Source organism: Bufo gargarizans, chromosome 3 (genome assembly GCF_014858855.1).
Source record: "Bufo gargarizans isolate SCDJY-AF-19 chromosome 3, ASM1485885v1, whole genome shotgun sequence".
Lineage (NCBI taxonomy): Eukaryota > Metazoa > Chordata > Amphibia > Anura > Bufonidae > Bufo > Bufo gargarizans.
Window position 1 is genome coordinate 87,635,740 of NC_058082.1, and position 16,891 is coordinate 87,652,630.

Genomic DNA, 16,891 nt, shown 5'->3' on the forward strand with positions numbered 1-16,891 from the left:
AACCTCCCTGGACGTGGCCGCAGGAGGAAAATTGATGACAAATCTAAGAGACGGATAATCCGAATGGTAACAAAAGAGCCTAGAAAGACTTCTAAAGAGATTCAAGGTGAACTTCATGCTCAAGGAACATCAGTGTCAGATCGCACCATCCGTCGTTGTTTGAGCCAAAGTGGACTACATGGGAGACGACCAAGGAGGACACCATTGTTGAAAACGAATCATAAAAAAGCAAGACTGGAATATGCCAAACTACATGTTGACAAGCCACAAAGCTTCTGGGAGAATGTCCTGTGGACAGATGAGACAAAAATCGAAGTTTTTGCCAAGGCACATCAGCTGTATGTTCACAGACGAAAAAATGAAGCATATCAAGAAAAGAACACTGTCCCTACTGTGAAACATGGAGGAGGCTCTGTTATGTTCTGGGGCTGCTTTGCTGCGTCTGGCACAGGGTGTCTTGAATCTGTGCAGGGTACAATGAAATCTCAAGACTATCAAGGAATTCTAGAGAGAAATGTACTAGCCAGTGTCAGAAAGCTTGGTCTCAGTCGCAGGTCATGGGTCTTGCAACAGGACAATGACCCAAAACACACCGCTAAAAACACCCAAGAATGGCTAAGAGGAAAAAATTGGACTATTCTAAAGTGGCCTTCTATGAGCCCTGACCTCAATCCTATTGAGCATCTTTGGAAGGAGCTGAAACATGCAGTCTGGAAAAGGCACCCTTCAAACCGGACACAACTGGAGCAGTTTGCTCATGAGGAGTGGGCCAAAATACCTGCTGAGAGGTGCAGATGTCTCATTGACAGTTACAGGAAGCGTTTGATTGCAGTGATTGCCTCAAAAGGTTGCGCAACAAAATATTAAGTTAGGGGTACCATCATTTTTGTCCATGCCTGTTTCATGAGTTTATTTTTTTACATAATTCTGTTGAAGCATGGTTGAAAAACAATGTCTGACTTTCATTGGTTAACATTTATAGAATTTTAATTTATTATTACTTTTGTCAGATTAAAGTTATTTCTGTGACCATTGTGACTTTTTCTTTCATTGACCAAAGGGTACCAACAATTTTGTCCACGTCTGTATGTTATTTGGTGATTGCTGTTAAAGGGAGATCTTCAGGATTTGAAATTTGAAGGGTCACTTACTTTTTCTCCCTGCACTCTTATGGGGCTGCAAAAGATGCCATGTCATCTGTGTGCTGTCCGCATCCGGTCTGCAAATTAAAGAATATCTTTACTTGTCTGTTTTGCGGACAAAAATAGGCATTTCTACTGGGTCAGTACGATTACAGTGATACCAAATACATATCGTTTTTTTTACATTTTACTATCTTTTTGCAGTAAAACCCCTTTTTTATAAAGAAAAAATGTTTTTGCATTGCCACTTCCCAAGGCCCATAACTTTTTTTTATTTATTTATATGGAGTTGCGTGAGGGCTTGATTTTTGGGGGATGACTTGCAGTGATGGCCAGCTTGCATTGTTTGCCTGCGAACATATGCGGGCTGCCATCTTTTTTCACAAGTCCGGCGAGGCACAGGTTAGGCTACTTTCACACCTGCGTTAGTTGCGGATCCGTCTGGTATATGCACAGACTGATCCGCACCTATAAATGCAAACGATGGTATCCGTTCAGTACGGATCTGTCTGCATACACTTAGTCAAAAAAAGTCTAAGTGTAAGTCAAACGGATCCGTCCTGACTTTACATTTAAAGTCAATGGGGGACGGATCTGTTTACAATTGCACCAATATTATGTCATCGTAAACGGATCCGTCCCCATTGACTTCCATTGTAAGTCAGCGTTTTGGTGTCCGCCTCCAGAGCGGAATGGAGGCGGAACGGAGCCAAACTGATACATTCTGAATGGATGCGGATCCATTCAGAATGCATTGGGGCTAAACTGATCCATTTGGGGCCGCTTGTGAGAGCCTTGAAACGGATCTCACAGGCGGACCCTGAAACGCCAGTGTGAAAGTAGCCTAAGCCCTTACCTGTCCCTGTGCTGCGAGCTGGTCTGAAAACAAATGCGGTCACCGGGAGCAGGCAGTTCCGAGAACAGCCCGATGAAGGCCCCCGGTGGCTGTTCTCGGAACTGCCTGCTCCCGCTGACCGCACTTGTTTTAAGACCGGCTCGCGCACACAGGCACAGGCAAGGGCTTACCTGTGCCTCGCCGGACTTGTGAAAAAAGATGGCAGCCCGCATATTTTCGCGGGCGAGCAATGCGAACTGGCCATCACTGATGACTTGTATTTTTCATTGGTATCATTTTGGGGTAAATGGCGCTGTTTGATCGCTTGTTATAAGGTTTTTTCGGTGGCAACTAAGACTAAATTAGCAATTCTGTATATTTATTTTTTTACTGCGTTCACCGTAGGGGATAATTTATGTGATATTTATGTAGTCCGGGTCGTTATGGACGCGGCAATACCAAACATATGGGGAAGATTATTTTTTGGCTATTTTTTTCATTGAAAGCATATTTTCAATGGACAACTTTTTTTTTACCACTAAATAGTCTCACAAGGGGACTATAACAGGCAGCTTTTTGATTGCTTTTAAAATGCAATGCACTATCCCTATAGTGCATTGCATTTTAATGGCAATGCTATTCTGACATTGACCAGCAGGCTGCGCCCGAGAGGCACAGCCTGCTGCAAAGTACTTAAGGCTGGTCTGGGGCCTACATCAGACCCCAAGCAGCATTCACACACATTGGCACCCCGTGATCGTATTTGCAGAGTGCCGATGGGAGACAGAGGGAGTCCTCTCCCTCTGTCAGCACTTTACATGAGGCGGGAGCCATTGCCTGCAGCATGTAAAGTGTTAAACAGCCCAGATCGGCACTCCTGTTAGAGCAGGGCCACGGCTCTCATGTGAGAGGAGGGTCCCTGCTGCACGGGGGACCCGAGCAGCGCATCAACTGGGCCGCTATAAAAAAGCGGCGACCCAGCCTAAGGCCCCTTAGTGACCGCTGTAAAAAGGCGTATGGGTAGTCACTAAGGGGTTAAAGAGAATGTCCCATCTTGATGTTTCCATAGCCTTATGTGGTCAGGCTTACAGAAACAGCCGAGTGGGCTGGTGCTCCACTATTTCCGTAACTCCCATTAGCAGTGTATCTTGTTCTGGTACATTGCTTGTGTAGCTCCCATTCACTACAATGGGAGTTACGAAAACAGAGGAGCTTCGACCCTCTCAGCTCTTTCCATTGGCCCGACCACCAGTAGTTTTATCTAAAAAACTAGCCACACACAGGAGATCTGTGTCGGCCAAACCTGCAGAATTTGGCAGGATCACAGTATACAGGCCTGCTGACGTTCTCCCAATGGCAAAACATACAATGCAACAGCTCTCTGCAAACCAAATAAAGTACAAAAATGAATGATATTGCCTATGCTATGCTTATAAATTAGAGATGCTTGGCAAATCATTTTGTACACAATTATTTGAGCCCGTCTGCGCACGTCAAGGCGATCTCTGTAAGACGGGAACCTAACACTAAGTTCAACCTGTTAAGTGCCATGACAGCGACCATGAAATGCAGAAGGTGTAGTTTCTGCATGCATGCTGGGCCCCCTATGGCAGATATCAGGAGAGAGAAGGAACGGACATGTTGTATTTCAATACAATATCACAGTTTAGCACATCTACAGTCTATAGCCGGCATCAGCAACCTCCGGCACTCCAGCTGTTGTGAAACTACAATTCCCAGCATACTCTATTCATTTCTCTGAGCGTTCTGAGAAGAGCAGAGGAAGTATGCATGCTGGGAGTTGTTGTCTCACAACAGCTGGCGTGACGGAGCTTGCCTACCCCCGGTCTATAGCTTTATTGGTGTTCTTGTGTCATCTACTTTAGCTATACAATACACACCTAGCTAGTTTTTATTTGGAATGGAAGCCAGTGTCTTGTCCAGACAAGAAATCCTAGACAATCAGGTAAAATACTGCCAACTCCGGATATATTGATCCTCCATGCTGGCAACGCTGTGACACTTGATTTATGATGTTTACATGTGGATCATCGCTTTCTATCTTCTAACTAAGTGATTTTTCAAGTTCTGTTTTCAGTGACCTAAACCAGTATAGTCAGATACTCCAGTCCCATCTGAGTAACACACTAACAATAGTTTGTAAGGCTGAAAAAAGACATCTGTCCATCCAGTTCGGCCTGTTATCCTGCAAGTTGATCCAGCGGAAGGCAAAAAAAACCTTTGAGGTAGAAGCCAATTTTCCTCACTTTAGGGGAAAAAATTCCTTCCCGACTCCAATCAGGCAATCAGAATAACTCCCTGGATCCATCTCTAGTTACTATAAGGGTACTTTCACACTTGCGTTGTGAAGATCCGGCAGGCAGTTCCGTCGTTGGAACTGCCTGCCGGATCCGGAAATCCGTGTGCAAACTGATGCGGATCTGCATCCAGATGCGGATCTGTCTAACAAATGCATTGAAACACTGGATCCATCTCTCCGGTGTCATACGGATCCGGTATTTATATATATTTTTTTGCATTTTTAAAGGTCTGCGTATGTGCAGACCGGAAAACTGGATGCGTTTTGCCGGGAACACTTGGTGCCGAATTTTAATTCTAATTTATTTATTTTAATGGAAAATAATGCCGGACGCGGCAAGTGTTCCGGAATTTTGGACGGAGAAAATACCGCACCATGCTCTCCGGCCAAGAACCGTAAGAGTGACTGAACTGAAGACATCCTGATGCACACTGAACGGATTGCTCTCCATTCACAATGCATTAGGAAAAACATTTTTTTTTTCCCCCTAGTATTGAGCCCCTAGGACGGAAAGCAATACCGGAAAACTTTAACGCTAGTGTGAAAGTACCCTAACCTGTAATATTATTGCACTCCAGAAATACATCCAGGCCCCTCTTGAATCCCATTATTGTTCTCCCCATCACCACCTCCTCAGGCAGAGAGTTCCATAGTCTCACTGCTCTTACCGTAAAGAATCCTCTTCTATGTTTGTGTACAAACCTTCTTTCCTCCAGACGCAGAGGATGTCCCCTCATCACAGTCCTAGGGTTGGGCGATATCAAAAATATTTCCACGATAACGATATTAAGAAATGTATCCATATATGCCCATTTAGAATAAAAAACACTGAAGACATGTACTCGTGTCTCCTTGTTGCCCCCATACAGTAATATCTCTTAGTTGCCCCACCAAGAACAGCTTCACCTTTCCCCCCAATGTGATGGAGCGGACGGTCAGGCATGCGCCCTGCTGCTCCCTTCATTCTCTATGGGAGTGCTGGAGATAACAGTGGTCAGCTATCTTTGGCGCTCCCATAGAGAATGGGACATACTGTACTGGCGGAAAACCCTGAAAAATGGGTTGTTCAGAGTGCGCCCATCATAGGTGCACATTGTCAGAAAGGGCACACTGGCATCATAAACGTGTCTTTTAGCCAAATAAAACATTGGGGATCATTTACTAAAGACCGACACTTCCCATATGGGTCTTAGTCCCTACACACGGCAGCCATATTACTGCAATTCCAGAGCGCAGTGACTGTAAGGGTCCATTCACACGTCCGTAGTGTTTTGTGGATCCGCAATACACCCGGCCGGCACCCCCATAGAACTGCCTATTCTTGTCCGCAATTGCGGACAAGAATAGGACATGTTCTATTTTTTTCCGGAGCTGCAGACCGGAAGATCTGGGCCTCTCTCCGGAAATGCAGCACATAGTGTGCTCTCCGCATCCATTCCTGCCCCATTGAGAATGAATGGGTCCGCACCCGTTCCGGATATTGCGGAACGGTTGCGGACCCATTCCCCGGACGTGTGAATGGAGCCTTATCCAGTGGCCGGTCTCCTGGCTCTGGGGGTTTACAGCTGCTAGATGCCATTTCTTTGTGACCTAAAGGACCTGAGATGATGTTATGCCCTCGTGACTAGGGTTGTCATAATATCAAAATTTTGACTCAATTTCCGTCCCATAAAAAAGTATTGCAAGGAGACATTGAGGGGACAAGTTGACTAAAAAAATTGTGAATTGCGTGTTTTTTTTTTTTAAAAATTCTGTGACGGCATTCCCTGCATAGGAGATATTTTTCAATACTTTAAAAGTTTGTATTTTTTCGGACATGGCGATATGTAATATGTTGTTTATATATTTTTATATGTAAAATTGGGAAAGTAGATGGCTTTAAATTGTAATATTTTGGTGTTTTTTTTAACATTTTTATCTAATAATGATTAGATAAGGGTCACTTAGTCTACTAGGGTCCGCTATCTTTGGATCTCCCATAGAGTCTATTAGGGTGAATAGGACTTCACACTCTCCCTGCTGCCCTGTACACACAGCAGCAGGGAGCTTACCATGGCAGCCAGGGCTTCAGTAGCGTCCTGGCTGCCATGGTAATCAATCAGAGCCCCAAGATTTCACTGCTGGGCTCAAACACCTGGCAGACCTTAAAGGACTTCTGTCAGCAGTTTTGTACTTATGGACCTTGCTGACCTGTTACATGTGCACTTGGCAGCTGAAGGCATCTGTGTTGGTCCCATGTTCATATGTGTCCGCATTGCTGAGAAAAACAATGTTTTAATATATGCAAGTGAGCCTCTAGGAGCAATAGGGGTGTTCTCCTTTCTTTTGAGTGAAAAAGTAATCACACCTGGCCCTGCCAATCAAAATGCAGAGGGTGCAGAATTTGCAGAGAGCAGAGCCTCTAGGTCTAATGGTAACGCCCCCGTTGCTCCTAGAGGCTCATTTTCTTCTAATAAAACACAATTTTTCTCAGCAATGCGGGCATTTATGAACATGGGACCAACACAGATGTCTTCAGCTGCCAAGTGCACATGTAATAGGTCAGCCAATTTCATAGGTACAAATCTGCTGACAGATGCCCTTTAAGGGTACTTTCACATTAGCGTTAAAGTTTTCCGGTATTGAGTTCCGTCACAGGGGCTCAATACTGGAAAAAAACGCTTCAGTTTTATCCTAATGCATTCTGAATGGAAAGCAATCCGTTCAGTATGCATCAGGATGTCTTCCGTGCCGTCCCATTTACGGTATCTGGCTGGAGAAAATACTGCAGCATGCTGCGGTAATTTCTATGGCCAAAATTCCAGAACACTTGCCAGAATGCCGGATCCATGGAAATGTATTAATGCCGGATCCGGTACCAAGTGTTCAGGAAATTGCCGCATTGACGTATCCAGTTTTCTGGTTTACGCATGTGAAAACCTTTAAAAATGTGAAAAAAACAAGGCTGCCATGGGAACCCCACGATGCCACAGCATCTAAAATATGGAGTTGCTGGGATTGGAGTTACCTGTGATCACAGCCCGTGTGGCAGAGCATCAGCTGTAATATACTACTGGCGCCCACTGCTGATAGCACGGGGACGGCGACTGTGTCAGCCCCTGCTAGACTTGTTGCTAAGGGGTTAAAAGGACTTGTCACACCTGCTTCTTCAGCAGTCACAGGACGGGGGTCTCAGCTCACACCTGTGCAACTGGATACTGGATTTTCTTACAAAAAGACCACAAATCGTACGCATGGGCAAGCACTTCTCTTCATCCTTAACACTGAACACTGGGGTACGGCAAGGCTGTGTGTTGAGCCCTCTCCCTTACTCCCTCTTCACAAATGACTACAAACCTATTCACAATACCAATACCACGGCCGTGATAGGCCTAATCTCCAACAATGATGAAACAGCCTATAGGAAAGAGGTTGAGAACCTAGAGAGATGGAGTAAGAACAACAACCTCCTACTCAATACCAAGAAAACAAAGGAGCTGATTCTGGATTTTAGGAAGAAGAAACAAAATGGACACCATCCCATTAGCAGTAATGGTGGAAACGTGGAGATAGTTCAAAGTTTCAGATGTTTGGGAGTTCATATTAGTCAGGACCTGTCATGGATAAAAAACACAACAGAAATTACCAAAAAGGCCTTTAGAGGCTTTATTTTCTGAGGAGTCTGAAGAAAGCACAACTCCCACCATAGAAAGCACCATAGAATCTGTTATCACATACTGCATCACAGTGTGGTCCTCCGGCTGCTCTTCTGAGGACAAGAAGACCCTCAAGCGCATCATCAGAATGGCTGGCAGAATCCCTGGTCCTCAGTTACCATCACTGGATGACATCTTCACTGCTCGCTGCAGCAACAGGGCAAAGATAATCTGCAGGATCCAACTCACCCCGGCCACAGCCTTTTCACTCCCCTACCCTCCGGTAGGCGTCTTAGAGCCCTTCATGCCCGCACCACTAGGCTGAAGAACAGCTTTTACCCCAAAGCAATCAGTCTCCTAAATGCTCGGAGATTATTGCCCCTTCCTAGGATAGAAACTACCACAGACTGAAAGTGACTGCTGCATTCATGACCCCATGATGATCTCTTGTCTGAATCAGTGTAAATATATACTCACAAGCACTTCCTACTTTGCTCTTGCTATATATATGTATATATATCTGTGACCTGTGAACAGTAATGCTTTCTAGTGAATGTGTTTCTTTTTTCTATTATGATACTTTAATTTAGATGTCAGTTCTTGTCCGTGGCATCTAGGATTGGCTCCAAACAACATTTCATTGTATTGTACAGTGACAATAAAGGCATCTTATCTTATCTAACCCATGCCTCCCTCGTATAGCAACGTAACGTATATTGTATAAAAAGGATCCGTTAACACTGTCGCCGTATACATATCATTGGCATTTCCCATTGTATGCCCTGAAAGTGCACTGAAGTGTAAACATAGCCTAAGGGCTCATGCACACAAACGTATTTTCTTTCCGTGTCCGTTCCGTTTTTTTTGCGGACAATATGTGGATCCATTCATTTCAATAAGTCCGCAAAATAAAACAGAAGTTACTTTGTGTGCATTCCGTTTCCGTATGTCCGTTCCGCAAAAAAAATATATAGAACATGTCTTATTATTGTCCGCATTACGTACAAGGATAGGACTGTTCTATTAGGGGCCTGCTGTTCCCTTCCGCAAAATACGGAATGCACATGGACATTATTCTTATTTTTTACGGATCTCATCCTCCTCCTCTCTGCTTATCAGGGATTATGATCCTGAATACAGCTGATAAGAACTTTAGCTGAATCTCTGTAGGAATGGAGTTCATGAGCAAATGCGGCTATAGAGCAACAGCACTTGTTTACAGTCTCCATTACCACAGTCTGTCCTGTCCGTCTGCTCTGTACTTCATGTCTCCTCATGAACCCCATTCCTACAGAGATTCCGCTGAAGATCTTATTAAACTGTATTCAAGATCATAATCCCTGACAAGTAGAGCAGATAGGAGGATGAAGCAGCTCTTTAGCTCAGTGTTGTGAAGTAACTTGTCCTGCTGTGTGATTAGGACAGGTTTTGTGTGAACTAATAGGACGGCGGCCATTTTGTTTCTCCTGATGATTTTCCCCAGACAAAATGAGCCATTATATCTAACGAAAGGTATTTGGGAATATATTTATAATGAAGTAATATTTAAGTATTTTCATTTTCTTAATTCCCGGAGAACCCCTTTAACAGGAGTCAACTTGCCATTCGTGAGGCTGGCGGTTTAAAGTAGGGACCAAGCGAAGATATGTATTACTTGGCGCGGAGTAGCTCTATTCAATGAACGGTGCCTGTATATTGTGGACCCGCTGCAATACGGGCAGCGGCTGACAACGGCCGTGTGCATGAGGCCTTAGGGGTAGGTTCACATGCAGTTATTTGGAGGAGGCGGGTACGCAGCAGACTACGTGGAGGACTTTAAGGGCAGGTTCACACTGAGTTTTTTGGAGGAGGTTTTGTGACATATTTTCCCGCAAGTTTTTTTTTAGCCAAAGCCAGAAGTGGATTAGAAAGGAATGGGAGATATAAAGGAAGTACTTATACTTCTCCTTCCTGGTGGATCCACTACTGGCTTTGGCTAAAAAACCTGCAGGAAAATATGTCTCAAAACCTCCTCCAAAAAACTGGGTGTGAACTTATCCTTAAAGTCCTCCTTGTAGTCTGCTGCTGAAACTGCTGCGAACCCGCCTCCTCCAAATAACTGCGTGTGAACCTATCCCTAAGGGTACTTTCACACTTGCGTTAAACTTTTCCGGTATTGAGTTCCGTCCTAGGGGCTCAATACCGGAAAAAAACTGATCAGTTTTATCCTAATGCATTCTGAATGGAGAGCAATCCGTTCAGAAACAATCCGTTCAGAAACAAACTCAGGTTGAGAACATTGCAATGCCACTGCCACAGAGGCCCCCTAGAAATGGAAGATGGGTTACTGTAGGTTCTGGTAGACTGAGAGTTGTGGATAGAAGGCATGTCCCACAGTCTGTGGCTCTCCATAATTCATTTGCAGCACTTTCAGAGTGCAAGAGCAACATGGAGGATGGCTCAAGCACAGTGGGTGAGAAACAATTATCTCCCATGCTTAAAGTATGTAAGACTGCAACCAAAGACAAAAAGGAGAAGGTGAGGATTGATAGTAAGCAGCTGTTGGTGGGCGATTCCATCATAAGAGGTGTGAAGTTTGAGGAGAATGGTGTTGTGAGATGTCTCCCTGGTGCTACCGCTAGCAGGGATAGACGACGGATCCTAAATATTGTTAGGCAAGCAAAGCAGGAAAGGGAAGTGGATGTTATTCTCCATCTTGGGACAAATGATCTGGCATGCAATGAGGTTTCAAAGGTGAAGGAAGCTTTTCACACACTTGGAAAGGATATGCGGGAGGTTGCATCAACTGTTTCATTCTCTGCAGTTTTGCCTGTGCAGAACCTCCAGCATGACAGGAAGATGCGCATTAAGGAATTCAATGTATGGCTTGGTGAATGGTGTCTGAACCAAGGGTTTGGCTTTGTGTCTCATGTTAGCTCTTGTTGGAATAGAAAAGAACTGTACAAGAAAGATGGTTTGCATCTTTCTCTCAAGGGAACGAATGTCCTCAGTGAACAGTTCCAAGTATTTGCTAAGAAGAATTTAAACTAGGAAAGGGGGGCAAAAGAGTGATAATCCAGCAGTCCGACTGCCCCCCGTAACAATGCCAGAAGAGGCCAGTAGCACAAAGGTTTAGAAATGACAAGCTCAGAGTCTTGTCTACAAATGCTCGCAGTTTAGGGAATAAGATCAATGTACTTGAGGCTATAATGGCATCTGAGAATATAGATGTAATGGCTGTTACTGAGACGTGGTTCAAGGGGAGTAATGACTGGGATACATCAATACCAGGGTTCTCTCTATACAGGAAAGACAGAGTAGGCAAGAAGGGGGGAGGGGTGGCCCTGTATGTGAAAGATAGCATAAAATCAAATTTGATACAAGTTAGCGAGAACAATTTGGAGTCAGTTTGGGTTACCTTGCAGCCTGATAATCATAAGGTAACTCGTGTAGGTGTGATATATAGACCACCTAGCCAAGTCAAAGAATTAGATGATCTACTAGTTGAGGAAATAGCTAAAATGACATTGAAGGGGGAAGTTATCATTATGGGAGACTTCAATCTTCCTGATGTAAACTGGAAAACCAAAATAGCTAGTTCTGCCAGGAGTACAGATATTCTAAATTCCCTACTGGGAATATCTCTACAGCAAGTAGTTGAGGAACCAACCCGGAAGGAGGCCATTTTAGATTTAGTATTCACAAATGGGAATTTGGTATCTGATATTACTGTAGGGGAAAGCTTGGGATCTAGTGATCACCAGTCAGTGTGGTTTACTATAAGTACAGTGACTGAGTCACACCACACAAAAACAAAAGTTTTAGATTTTAGAAAAACTGACTTTTCTAAAATTAGATTAGTGGTACACGAGTCCCTATCAGACTGGAACAGTTTCATTGGAGTCCAGGAGAAATGGGACTACTTAAAAGTGGCACTGTTGAAGGCAACAGAAAATTGCATTAGGCTTGTCAGTAAAAGCAAAAAAAGGAAGAGACCACTGTGGTACTCAGCAGAAGTGGCCAAAATTATTAAAAACAAAAAGATAGCATTTAGGAATTATAAAAAAAAACTAAGTGAGGATGACAGACAAATTTATAAGATTAGGCAGAGAGAGGCCAAACAAGTTATAAGAACTTCTAAAGCACAGGCAGAAGATAAATTGGCTCAGTCAGGGAAAAAAGGCGATAAGGCATTCTTCAGATACATAAAAGAAAAAAGGAAACTAAAACAAGGAATTACCAAATTAAAAACTAAAGAAGGAAGGTATATGGAAGAAGATAAAGAACTAGCTGACTGCCTCAATGAATACTTCTGTTCAGTTTTTACAAAGGAAAATGAAGGAGAAGGACCTCAGTTAGGAAAGAAGACTAATGAATCTTTTGATGCATGTGTCTTTACAGAGGAAGAGGTTCTAAGTCAACTGTCTAAAATTAATACAAATAAGTCACAGGGGCCTGATGGGATACACCCAAAGCTATTAAAAGAGCTCAGCGGTGAACTAGCAAAACCATTAACATATTTATTTAACCAATCACTGGCAACAGGAGTCGTCCCAGAAGATTGGAAATTAGCAAATGTTGTGCCCATTCACAAGAAAGGTAGTAAGGAGGAATCGGGCAACTATAGGCCAGTAAGCCTGACATCAATAGTGGGGAAATTAATGGAAACCATACTTAAGGAGAGGATTGTGGACCATCTAAAATCTCATGGATTGAAAGATGAAAAACAGCATGGGTTTACTTCAGGGAGATCATGTCAAACTAATCTTATTGATTTTTTTGATTGGGTGACTAAAATAATAGATGGTGGAGGTGCAGTAGACATCGCATATCTAGATTTTAGTAAGGCTTTTGATACTGTCCCACATAGAAGGCTTATCAATAAAGTGCAGTCATTGGGCTTGGACTCCCATATTGTTGAATGGATTAGGCAGTGGCTGAGGGACAGACAACAGAGGGTTGTAGTCAATGGAGTATATTCAGACCAAGGTCTTGTTACCAGTGGGGTACCTCAGGGACCTGTTCTGGGACCCATATTGTTTGATATCTTTATCAGCGAAATTGCAGAAGGCCTCAATGGTAAGGTGTGTCTTTTTGCTGATGATACAAAGATTTGTAACAGGGTTGATGTTCCTGGAGGGATACACCAAATGGAAAAGGATTTAGGAAAACTAGACGAATGGTCAAAAATCTGGCAACTAAAACGTAATGTTGATAAGTGCAAGATAATGCACCTGGGACGTAAAAACCCAAGAGCAGAATATAAAACCAGTGACACAGTCCTAACCTCAGTATCTGAGGAAAGGGATTTAGGGATCATTATTTCAGAAGACTTAAAGGTAGGAAGACAATGTCATAGAGCAGCAGGAAATGCTAGCAGAATGCTTGGGTGTATAGGGAGAGGCATTACCAGTAGAAAGAGGGAGGTGCTCATGCCGCTCTACAGAGCACTAGTGAGACCTCATTTGGAGTATTGTGCTCAGTACTGGAGGCCATATCTCCAGAAGGATATAGATACTTTGGAGAGAGTTCAGAGAAGAGCTACTAAACTGGTACATAGATTGCAGGATAAAACTTACTAGGAAAGATTAAAGGACCTTAACATGTATAGCTTGGAAGAAAGACGAGACAGAGGGGATATGATAGAAACTGCTAAATACATAAAGGGAATCAACAAGGTAAAAGAGGAAAGAATATTTAAAAGAAGAAAAACTGCTACAAGAGGACATAGTTTTAAATTAGAGGGGCAAAGGTTTAAAAGTAATATCAGGAAGTATTACTTTACTGAGAGAGTAGTGGATGCATGGAATAGCCTTCCTGCAGAAGTGGTAGCTGCAAATACAGTGGAGGAGTTTAAGCATGCATGGGATAGGCATAAGGCCATCCTTCATATAAGATAGGGCCAGGGGCTATCTATAGTATTTAGTATATTGGGCAGACTAGATGGGCCAAATGGTTCTTATCTGCCGACACATTCTATGTTTCTATGTTTCTGCATGCATGAGTTCAGTCTTTTTGACTTTTCAGGATGGAGATAATACCGCAGCATTGTGCGGTTTTAATCTCCGTCCAAAATTCCGGAACACTTTTTTCCTATTGAAATGCATTAATGCCGGATCCGGCCCCGAGTGTTCTGGCAAAACAAATCCAGCATGCTCAGACCGCAAAAAATGTGGAAAAAATAAATGCCGGATCCGTTCTTTTGGATGACACCGGAGAGACGGATCCGGCATTTTAATGCATTTGTCATACAGATCAGGATCCTGATCTGTCTGACAAATGCCATCAGTTTGCATACGTTTTGATAGATCTGGCAGGCAGATCCGGCGACTGAACTACCTGCCGGAATCCTCTGCCGCAAGTGTGAAAGTACCCTAAGGCCCCTTTCACACGGGCGAGTATTCCGCGCGGGTGCGATGCGTGAGGTGAACGCATTGCACCCGCACTGAATCCTGACCCATTAATTTCTATGGGGCTGTGCACACGAGCTGTGATTTTCACGCATCACTTGTGCGTTGTGTGAAAATCGCAGCATGTTCTATATTCTGTGTTTTTCACGCAACGCAGGCCCCATAGAAGTGAATGGTGCCGCGTGAAAATCGCAAGCATCCACAAGTAAGTGCGGATGCGGTGTGATTTTCACGCATGGTTGCTAGGTGACGATCGGGCTGGGGACCCGATCTGTATTATTTTCCCTTATAACATGGTTATAAGGGAAAATAATAGCATTTTGAATACAGAATGCAAAGTAAAATAGTGATGGAGGGGTTAAAAATAAAAAAAATTAACTCGCCGAGTCCACTTGATTGCGTAAATGCGGATCTCTGTCTTCTTCTGTAATGTTGATCTGCCGGCTAAGGACCTGTGGTGACGTCACATCACATGATCCAATCACATGGTCCCTCACCATGGTGATGAACCATGTGATTGGACCATGTGATGAGCACAGTGACGTCATCAAAGGTCCTATTCCCGTGCACAGCAAAGAAGAAGACAGAAGAGATGCCAGCTGCGCGATCAAGTGGATTAAGGTGAGTTATATTATTTTTATATATTTTTTAACCCCTCCAGCCCTATTGTACTATGCATTCTGTATTAAGAATGCTATTACTTTCCCTTATAACCATGTTATAAGGGAAAATAATACAATCTACAGAACACCGATCTCAAACCCGAACTTCTGTGAAGAGGTTTTTTCTCATGTGCGTGCAAAACGCATTACAATGTTTTGCACTCGCACGGAAAAATCGTGCATGTTTCCGCAACACACCCGCACCTTTTCCCGCAACGCCCGTGTGAATCCAGCCTAAGGCTTCATGCACATGGCCATTGTCAGCCTGTGCCCGTATTGCAGCCCGCAAATAGCAGGTCCGCAATATACGGGCACCGCCCGTGTACACGCCTCATCACGGATGCAGACCCATTCACTTGAATGGGTCCACAATCCGGAAGTTGCGATAGGGAACAGAGCTCTTGTGTGGGGTTTCTGTCCATGCCTCCGCAAAAAAGTTATGCTTTTTTGCGGTGCGGACAGATCACGGACCCATTCAAGTTAAATAGGTCTGGATCCATCTGCGGCAGTCGCACGGATGGTGCCCGTGCATTTTGCAGTCCTCAGTGCACGGAACGCCCGTGTGCGTGAGGCATAACAGTGCCAAAATCTGCCTTGTAAACATAGCCTTAAGCCTTATTTACATGTCTGTGTCTATTTGATGTCCCTAAAAAAAAATCAGTCTGTGTTTCATCTGTGAAGAATACATGTTTAGTCCGTGTGACATCCGTACTCCAGGGACACTACTCAGCTGAAAATTAAAGGGGTTTAATGACACTTTTTAACTGATGACCCCCGCCGATCAGCTGTTTGAGAACAGGCCTTCTCCAGCTTTGCCTAGGCCAGTGACGTCACGTTGATTGGTCACATGACCCAGGCGCAGTTCAGCCCCAGTGAATGGGGCTGAGCTGTGATACCAAGCATAGCCGCTATACAATGGACGGCGCTGTGCTTGAAAAGCAGAGAGAAGGCCGTGGCACTACTGTGAGCACCGATGCCTTCTCATATAGCTGATTGTTTGGGGTCCCTGGCGTCGGACCACCCAATACTGATGACCTATCCAGAGGCTAAAAACACTTTTAATTTCCAGAGCATCTATCTGTGTCATCTGTGTTCTGTCAGTGATTTTTCACGGACTTCCGCCTCGTTCACATTTCTGTTTTTCACTGAGGTGTGCTATCCACATTTTCCGCAGACGGCACACTTAGGCTACATGCACACGAACGTGTTTGTTTCCGTGTCCGTTCCGTTTTTTTTGCGGATAGGATGCGGACCTATTCATTTCAATGGGTCCGCAAAAAACGCGGACAGCACACCGTGTGCTGTTCGCATCAGTATGTCCCTTCCGTTGCCCCTCAAAAAAAATTGTGCATGTCCTATTTTTTTCTAGTTTGCAGACAAGTTTAGGCATTATTACAATGGATCCGCAAAAAAACCCAATGCCATACGAAACGTCATCTTATTTTTGCGGATCCGCAATTGACGGACCGCAAAACACATACGGTCGTGTGCATGTAGCCTTACCCATTGATTTTAATGTGTCTGTTAGGCTACATGCACACGACCGTATGTGTTTTGCGGTCCACCAATTGCGGATCCGCAAAAAAAAAAAGGATGACATTCCGTATGGCATCCATTTTTTTTGCGGATGCGTTTTTTTTGCGGATCCTTTGTAATAATGCCTATCCTTGTCCGCAAACTAGAAAAAAATAGGACATGCACTATTTTTTTTGCAGGGCAACGGAACGGTGTGCTGTCCGCGTTTTTTGCGGACCCATTGAAATGAATGGGTCCGCATCCTATCCGCAAAAGAACCGGAACGGACACGGAAACAAACAACGTTTGTGTGCATGTATCCTTAGGGTGAAAAAAATCATTGCGACATGCACTACTTTGGTCTGTGATTTGGAACAAATACGCCATTATAGT